General features: G+C 36.5%; 1 pseudogene; it reads right to left on the reverse strand.

The window, feature by feature from the left end:
- Positions 1-3,774: 3,774 nt before the first annotated feature.
- LOC110203006 (olfactory receptor 9K2-like) lies at positions 3,775-4,761 on the reverse strand (annotated as a pseudogene).
- Positions 4,762-8,769: the final 4,008 nt, after the last annotated feature.

Raw genomic sequence — 8,769 nt, forward strand, 5'->3', positions numbered from 1 at the left:
ATTTTCATTGCAGATGTTTCATCAAACAGAACCATCAACTCAAGCTAACTTATGGGAAACAACATTTTGTAAGGCTAACACTAAATTCAAACAAAAAAAATTCAGCTGATGTCTGGCTGGCATCATTTTTTACTTCTGTGGTCACAACTTTAATTCCAAGACCAAATAAGTCAATGATATAAAAAGGACATGTATTAAAAACAGATATTATTTTCAACATCTATTTTTCTCTAAAAATGTCTTTAAATATGATTTCATGGGGATTTATTTCATCTTACTAAATGCTGAGTGAAAAATAAGTTTAATTTTTAAAAATTTTCTTGAATAATTTAATAAATATGTCTCTACATATATCCTATAATTTATAATTTAGCAGACTGTGGTAGAAACTTAGGTATTTTAGTGGTCTAAGATATAATAATGTGTGTATGTGTGTGTGTGAGAGAGAGACAGAGAGAGAGGGGAGAAGGGAGAAAAAGAGAGACAAAGACAGAGACATTGCTCTCTCATTAGCAGAAAGAGCTCTAAATGGTCATTGCTAAAAAATGATATGGAGTTTGAAAGAAGCCAAAGAGAGTAGTTCCTGTTAAAGACAGAAAGAAGTCAAAGGAGATGTAGAGAGAAGAGAGAAATGGGTTTTCTTTTTGTTTTGTTTTGTGATATAGTGGTTTTCCCTTTTACCTTGCAGAGGAATTATGAAGAGGATTTCCTTAACATTTTTAGAGAAACTGAATAGCATAAGACTTTTTCACAGAGGAAGAGAAATCATCTGGCATTAACGTTAGAATTTGAAGTGATCCTGGGTAAAATCTCTTGTACAATCCAAATATTGTAAATAATTATCTACATATTTATTTATTGTAATTTCTTTTGTTAATTCTATATATCTACTAATTTTAATATTTGCTTAATTATAAGATAATATATTCTACCAACATTTAGCATAGTGCTTGGTACATAGTAGGCACTTAATAAATGTTTACTGATTGATTAATTTTGAGAAATAAGAGTAATTACTGCTTCAATTTATTTAACAGCTCATTTCATGAACTTGAATGGAGGCTCAGCCTAATTAATTAAAAAAAAAAGATTCCAATTTGATTAACTAGAGGGAAATAATAAAACATATAATTGGATTTCTCTAGAACTTGAGGTGATCTTATTAAAAACAGAAAATAAGTCAAATGGTAGGCTGAGGCATAGTTTACAAATGTCTGAGATCCATAATACCTGGCTACATATGAAAGGTTATCCTTTATGTTGAAGATGGAACTTGAATTGAGTTTGAACAAAACCTGGGGGTTCTATGAGATGGAGGTGGACTTCCAAGAAAATGGTGATGGGGTTCAAGCATGTGAGATTTCCATTGCAAAAGCACAGCGATAAGAAATGAGAGGTTGTACATAAGGAACAGGTCAGATCTGCCATAGAGTGTGTGAAAAGGAATGCTATGTCATAAGGTGGGAAAGGTAACTTGGGGAAAGTTGCAAAAGATGTTAAATGCTAAATAATTTTACCTTTACTCCAAGGAGCAACTGGAAAGCAATGGAATTTACTGATTAAAGAAGTAATATAGTCAGGTTTGAACTTAAGGAAAATTAACTTGACAATTTTGTGGAGGATAGAGTGTAGTGGGGAGGATTTGAGTCAGGGATGCCAATTAGAAGGATTTTTCAACTTCTGGTTAAAATGGCAGGGAAGTGTAAAAAGACCCGGTGTACCTTGTGGGTTAGCAACAAAGCAATGGGTAACATATCATTTTATATCTCATTTCCATTAATAAAATTACTCGTGTTTCTGCTGTTGAACCATTTGACAGAGCTAAAGGCTTAGGTTGATTTGTATAGTTTGGATTTCCAAGCCTCTGGAAGGAGAAGGGGAATTGAGGTGTGGGTTGAAGTCGATATCAAGTTCAGATGTGTGTCTTTCCTCTTTCACTCTGTTCCTCCTCTCTCCCTCAGAGATCTTGTGCAGTATATAATTGCTACAAATGGCAGTAGCTGTGACAGCCCCATCAAAATTCTACAAACTTCTAGAGCCCAGACCTCCATAACACTGGAAAGAGGGAGGTGGGGACCAGGGTGTGGGGTTGGCTTTTGTTATGAGCCTCTGGGTTGGGGCCTTTTGGTCAGTTAGAGCTTGCTCACTGCCAGTAACATGGATGGGGGAGGTGCTCAGCTAACTCAAGGTAAGTATCAATTCAGAATTTTGTATTCTGAGTGCCCTAGACCATAAAGTCATCTGAAATTGTCCTATCTTTGGTGCATAATTTCTGTTTTGGAGAGGTATGAGAGGTCATAAGGATCAGAGAAATGTCTAATTCTCCATACTGTTGATCGTATCACTTAAAAATCCACCCTCCCATTCAAAAACATCTGACTTAATGGAGGAATTCCATCCACACTCAATATCCCAACCAAATAAGATATAGGTCTGGAAAAGATGTTGGTCTACCTATCTAGACCTGTGATGGAATAGTCATCAGGATTCCCAAAGGAAACCCTTTCAACCAATGGAGATTTGCTATAGTACTGCAACTTACAGCCTGGGAGTGTTTCCAAATTGACTGAGGTTAAAGGTCTAAGGTCATACAGCCAGTATGTGGTAGAGGAAAAACTTTAAAGTCTTCTTTACTCAGAGGTCCACAACCTACCCACTGTTGGGAAATTCTCTCAAACAAAACGAATGGGACCTAGTGGGAGAGATCTGTCAGTGGGAGGTCAAATGACTGACTATGGGTTAAGTTTATTATCAGAATGAGGACATGAGAAAACATTCCCTGTTCAAGGGCAGGAGACAAGGGGAGATCAAATACTTTAGCATTTCTTAAAGAAATCCACTTAGAAAAAATTGCAGATATCTTATCAAAGGAAAACAAATAATTATTACAATTGATGAGACCATCAGATTCATTGTTTCCTTGTATGGTTTATTATATTTTATTTCTCCTTCAATAGTAGTAGTAACCTTCCACTATTAAGTCACCAAATAGCTAAGAGATCAGTACATTCAGAGTGCCCCAAAATGATTTTGGTCCCCTTCACCCCCACTCCCTTATACCACAATTTAGCTTATTTTCCAAATAAATACAGATGCCTAAATTAATGAATACATATACATCTAAGCAAATACATAGAAAAGGTACCTTCAAAAATAGATTGTCAACAACTCATAACACAAACTCACCTCTCTAGGCTGCAATGACCACTGGTATTTAAATTTTTCTCTGACATGAGTTACATGTGTGACAATTGTTTTTCCCCCTGTGGTTCTTGAATCTTTTCCTGTTTGTTTAAAGGCAGATAGTAGATAAAGTACAAGATTTCAGGAAAGTCCGAGATCAGATCTGGTCTAACTTTGTGACACTGGGAAAGTCACTTCACTGCTTTCTGCCTCAGTTTCCTCATTTGTAAAATGGGAATAACAATAATAGCATCTACTTCCCAGGGCTGTTGTATGAATAAAATGAGATAATATATATATGAAGTGCCTTATAAACTTTAAAGCACCACGTAAGTGAGAGTTACTATTACCATAGTTCTTTTTTTCTTTGTTTACTGTGCCCATAAAACTGATTTCTAAAGTTCAGCACTCATAGCAATTGCTGTACTGAAAGAAAACTAGACAGAATATTGGATCTTCACTAGAAATCATTCAAGTAAGTTTCCAGAAGGAAGATTAGATGACTTAGGGAAGAATTTTTGTTTAAAAGTGTCTCACACATGCAGAATCAACATGTATTAAATGGGGGCAAGAAAGTAAAGGAAAAGGAATTTAGAGAAAACCTTTTTTGCCCCATAACATACTTTTCAGAGCTTCTTTGACATCTTTGTTTCTTAGAGAATAAATCAAAGGGTTCAACATAGGAGTGACAACAGTGTAACACAGAGAGGCCACTTTAACCACTTCTGGGTTACTGGCAGGTGTGAGGTACATAAAAGAAACTGTCCCATAGAGCAAACTCACCACCATCAGGTGGGATCCACAGGTGGAAAATGCTTTCATTTGTCCTTCACTGGAATGGATTTTCAGAATAGCAGACAAAATATAGATGTAGGACACCATGATGACTATGATGCTGGGCAAAATGATGATGACAGACAAGGAATATGATATCACCTTGTTAATAAAGACATTAGAACATGAGATCTTCTGTAGTGCACGGACATCACAGTAAAAAAGGTCAATAACATGAGATGAACAGAAGGACATAGTAAAGGTAATGCTGGCTAGAAGGATGGAAGTGATACAGCCACAAAAGTAGCATCCTGCTACCAGTTGGATGCAGAGGCCTCTTGACATCCGGGCAGAATACAGGAGTGGGGAACAGATGGCCATAAAACGGTCATAGGCCATAGCTGCCAAGAGAAAGCCCTCTGTCACAATAAAAAGAGCAAAGAAGAAGAGCTGGGCCACACAGCCTACAAAGGAGATGGTTTTACTTTTAGATAAGAAGTTGGTCATGGCTTTGGGTGCCACAGCAGAGGAGTAGGAAAGATCAATAAAAGAGAGATTTCCTAGGAAGAAATACATTGGTGTGTTCAGCCGGGGAAGCAGTCAGAATGAGGACAATCATACCAATGTTCCCCAGAAGGACCATGCTATAGGTAAGCAGAAATACGATGAAAAGGAGGATTTGGAGCTCTGGGCAGACCCGGAAGCCTACAAGAATGAATTCATTCACTTCTGAGTGGTTGTTTATCCCCCTCTCACCCATTGCTGAGACCTGCTGAGAGGCAAGGTCAAGAAATGAATTCTCATTTTGGATCCTGATATCATCACCACTGACAAATATTCAATTGATACCATTAAATACCTGTCAAACATAACATTTAATTTGCATAATATTTTTATATAATTATATATTGTGCATCTATATATTATGGGATGGAGCGTGTTCAGCTTGGCCATTTCTGGTGCCTGTTAAAGAGTCTATTTAGATATTTCTTTGCTGAAGTCCAGTCAATTAGATGCTCATAGATACTTAGAAAGTGCATGGGATGTAGGAGGAACACTTTTTTCCCCATCTTATTCTCCAGATGTTGCCCTACAGTGCTCACACTTCGAAGCCAGAAAGGAAGTAGAGGCAGAGAGAACAGTAACTACTTTGTGCATTTTCTGAATCATCTGTTCTTCTACCTTAGCATCCAGTTGGAGGATTCTTCATCATCTTCATTTGAAGCCCCTGAGGCATAGAGGGATGGAAACAAATCTCCCAAGCTTCTAAAGCATTAATTTGAAGGAGATAGAGAATATACACAAATATTCTGGATAATCCACCAAGAAGGGCAGCTCTATACATATGTCGCTATGTTTTGCTTTACTAAGAATAGATCTCTTGACCAATAAAATAAAGCAAGCTACCCAGTTCCTGATGGTGAAATGATGGACTCATTGCTAAATGAGACGTATGTGGCCAATGTAGAAATTTGATTTGGTTCACTATGTACATTTGTTTCAGAGGTTATTTTTTGTTTGTTTAGTTTTTGTTTTTTTGTTTTTTTCAGGTTAGTGGATGGATCTGGAAGGAGGAATTTTTTTCATTTTTAAAAGAAATAAAAAAAGCTCTTTTCTCTTGATCATTGGTGTTTCATGATAACTTTTCTCTTGAATAACCCCCTTTTCCATCTGATCCCTTTCCTGAAAAATCTTCAGAAGTGGTCTAAGGTAATACATGAAATACTCAAATTAATATTTAAGTCCTTTCACCAAATGATACTCATTTACCTTTTTAGTCATTCATTCTATACCCATTCATGCAGTCTTCTTTCCAGCTAAACAAGCCTGTTTGCTGGTGACTAGAATTGACATTCCATCATCTATTTCCACACTTTTGTATCCTTGTTTGGAAAGCATTTTATCATCTTAGAATCTCCTCCCTCAAAATATATATTGGATGCAATGTTCTATACAAGGCCTTACCTGATCCTCCTGGCCATTTGTTCTCTCTCTCTTGTGAAATTACTTTACATTACTTGATGTCACTGTATGTCTGTAGAGATGATATTCTGCCAGATAGAATATAAAGTCAGTTAGGGCAGGAACTGTTTTATTTCTATCTTTGTGTTTCTAGCATCTCAAACATTAACTTGTAAAGAGTAAGCGATTATAGTAAAATAGTTGTCAAATTGAATTGAACCTTAACATAGAAGAAAGGCCAAAGAAGTAGGCACTAAAATTGCAAGTGTCTTTCAAGTTAGAGACCAAGAATAAAAAAAATGGAAGAGTATGGAGACAACATCATGATGATAAAGGTAGAGCAAGAGAGAGAAACAAAGAGGGACAGAGGCAGAGATAGGGAGATGGAGACAGATAGAGTATTGACAAAGAGACAGACAGCAGAGAGAGAGAGAGAGAGAGAGAGAGACAGACAGACAGACAAAATGATTTAACTTGGAAGAAACATTTGAAGTAATTCAATATAATGACCAGGTGAGGAAACTGAGCCTAGTGAAAGAAAGTAACTTGCCTAATGACAGACAAGTTGTAATTACAAAGCCAGGATTTGCAGACAGGTTGTCTGACTCCAAAACTGGTTTGGACTGAAGACAGTTTATGAAATCACCTTGTCTTTAGAACTGGAAACATAAGATCATGAGTACCATGTCCAAGCTGTTTAGGTGCTGCTTTGACTAAGGCAAGAAGGGTGAGACCTCCTGTCTCTGAGAAGTTTATGAATCTTTCACTTGGTCATCAATGCAGCCAAAGGGAAAATAAAGTGAGCTCCATAGAACTGAAATAAAGACATGTCACTATTTTGAGCTTTGAATAATAATATGCCAGTTCCTCAGTAAAGGAGGGACTTCAAAAGATCATATTTAGTATGACCATCATTTTGTAATTTTTCTAAAGCAGGGGAAATAATATGATGGAAATAGCACCATACTTGGAGTCAGAAGGCTTGGATTCCAATGTGTTACAGCTGTGTGATTTGTCCAAAGTCACATGGGTAGAGAGTATAGACAGAGCCAGTTATGCAACTTCAAATCCAGCTCTCTTTCCATTGTATCAAGCTTCTTTAATGTATCATCATCATCATCATCATCATCATCATCATCATCATCATCATCATCATCATCACTATCACCATCATCATCATGATGACACAGTGTTGGGCCTAGAGTCAGGAAGACCTCAGTCCAAATCTGGCCTCAGACACTTATTAGTTGTGTGACCCTGGGCAAGTCATTTAACTGTTTCCTCAGCTATAAAATAGGGATAATAATAGCATTGTTGTGAGGATCAGATGAGATAATAGCTTTAAAGGACTTAACAGAGTGTCTAGCAAGTATGAGGTGCTATATAAATGCTGGTTATTAATATAATTATTACTATTACTAATAGTCACATAATCGAATTCGAAGGAAGTCTAACTTCTTGCTTTAAGAGATATGTAAATTTTTCCTAATGAATTTAGAGAGCTGGTTATAGTATAACATTCTCAGTGCCCAGCACAGAGCTTTACTCATAGTTGTATTTATAATGTCTATTGAGCTGTTGAACTGAAGTGTGACTTTATTACATCATATATTCTTATATTCTCATTTATTCATCCTGATGAAGGACTGGAGTGGCTTGATCCTTAAGCCATCCTTTAATCTTTCTGAGTATCAATTTCTTTCTTTGTGAAGTAAGAGTTTTGAAACAGGCAGTCTCTAAGGTGTCATCCATCCATAATACTCTACGATTCTATTCTCAGAAAAAGAACTGAAAGGCACCCAGAGTAAGGAACTTTAATTGTCTGATAACAGGCTATTGCATGGTATTGTCCCTTCTAGGGCATCAAGATGTCACTCTAGGACTGTTAAAATCCTTTCAAAATTTGATTAGGATGAATGTGCTATTTTGGTATGAGCTAATTTTGTACAGAGATATTTTCATTGTAACAGAAAGCTAAGGCTTAAGCTAAGTCATAGAAAATGAGAAGTATATGACCTCTTGAATGGATTATCTCATCTGATCTTTGACATGCTCTGAGGTTGATATTATCTCCATTTTACAGAAGAGAAGACTGAGGCATAGAAAATTTAAATCACTTCCCTATAGTCCTAGAGAGAGTCTCAGAAGTTAGATTTATACCTGTATTTCTCCTAATTCTAAGTTCTATACTCACCCCAGTTCTCTCTGTTGCCTCTATAAAGGGAAGAAATTTTAGCAGGGAAATTTTAGGCTGCAGTCAGAAGATGGAGGTGACTCTGAAGGTCCAGTGTTCCTGGTTGGCTCTCTAAAAATTAGAGGAAGTTGAAGAATTTCCTTCTTTGGAGATTCTTTTGTCTGGGATGATGGAAGTTACCTTATCCACTGTATAATATACATATATGCATATACATATGTATATACACACACACATTTTATATATATATATATACATATATATGTATGTATGTATGTATATACACATGGATAAACACAAGTGTATATGCATACACACACACACACACGTGTGTGTGTGCGTGTGTGTGTGTGTGTGTGTGTGTATGTATATGCTGCTTCTTAAAGCCCAGAACTAGCTTTTTGTCTTAGAGGAATAACTCTCTTTCTCTCAATCTCTCTCTCTCTCTCTCTCTCTCTCTCTCTCTCTCTCTCTTTTCTATTTTCCTCTCCCTCTCTTCCTCTGCCTAAAATTAATAAAGATGTCAAATCAGGAAAGGATTATTTGAGAGAGAACAGTTAAAAGTCATTTTCATTCTGCTAAAAATGTTCTTTACATAAACACACAGGATTTACATTAATATACACTGGTTAGAATTTTCTAGCCAAGAAGGTGAC

The sequence above is a fragment of the Phascolarctos cinereus genome, unplaced genomic scaffold, assembly GCF_003287225.1.
Source record: "Phascolarctos cinereus isolate Bilbo 61053 unplaced genomic scaffold, phaCin_HiC Scaffold_1;HRSCAF=81, whole genome shotgun sequence".
Taxonomy (NCBI): Eukaryota; Metazoa; Chordata; class Mammalia; order Diprotodontia; family Phascolarctidae; genus Phascolarctos; species Phascolarctos cinereus.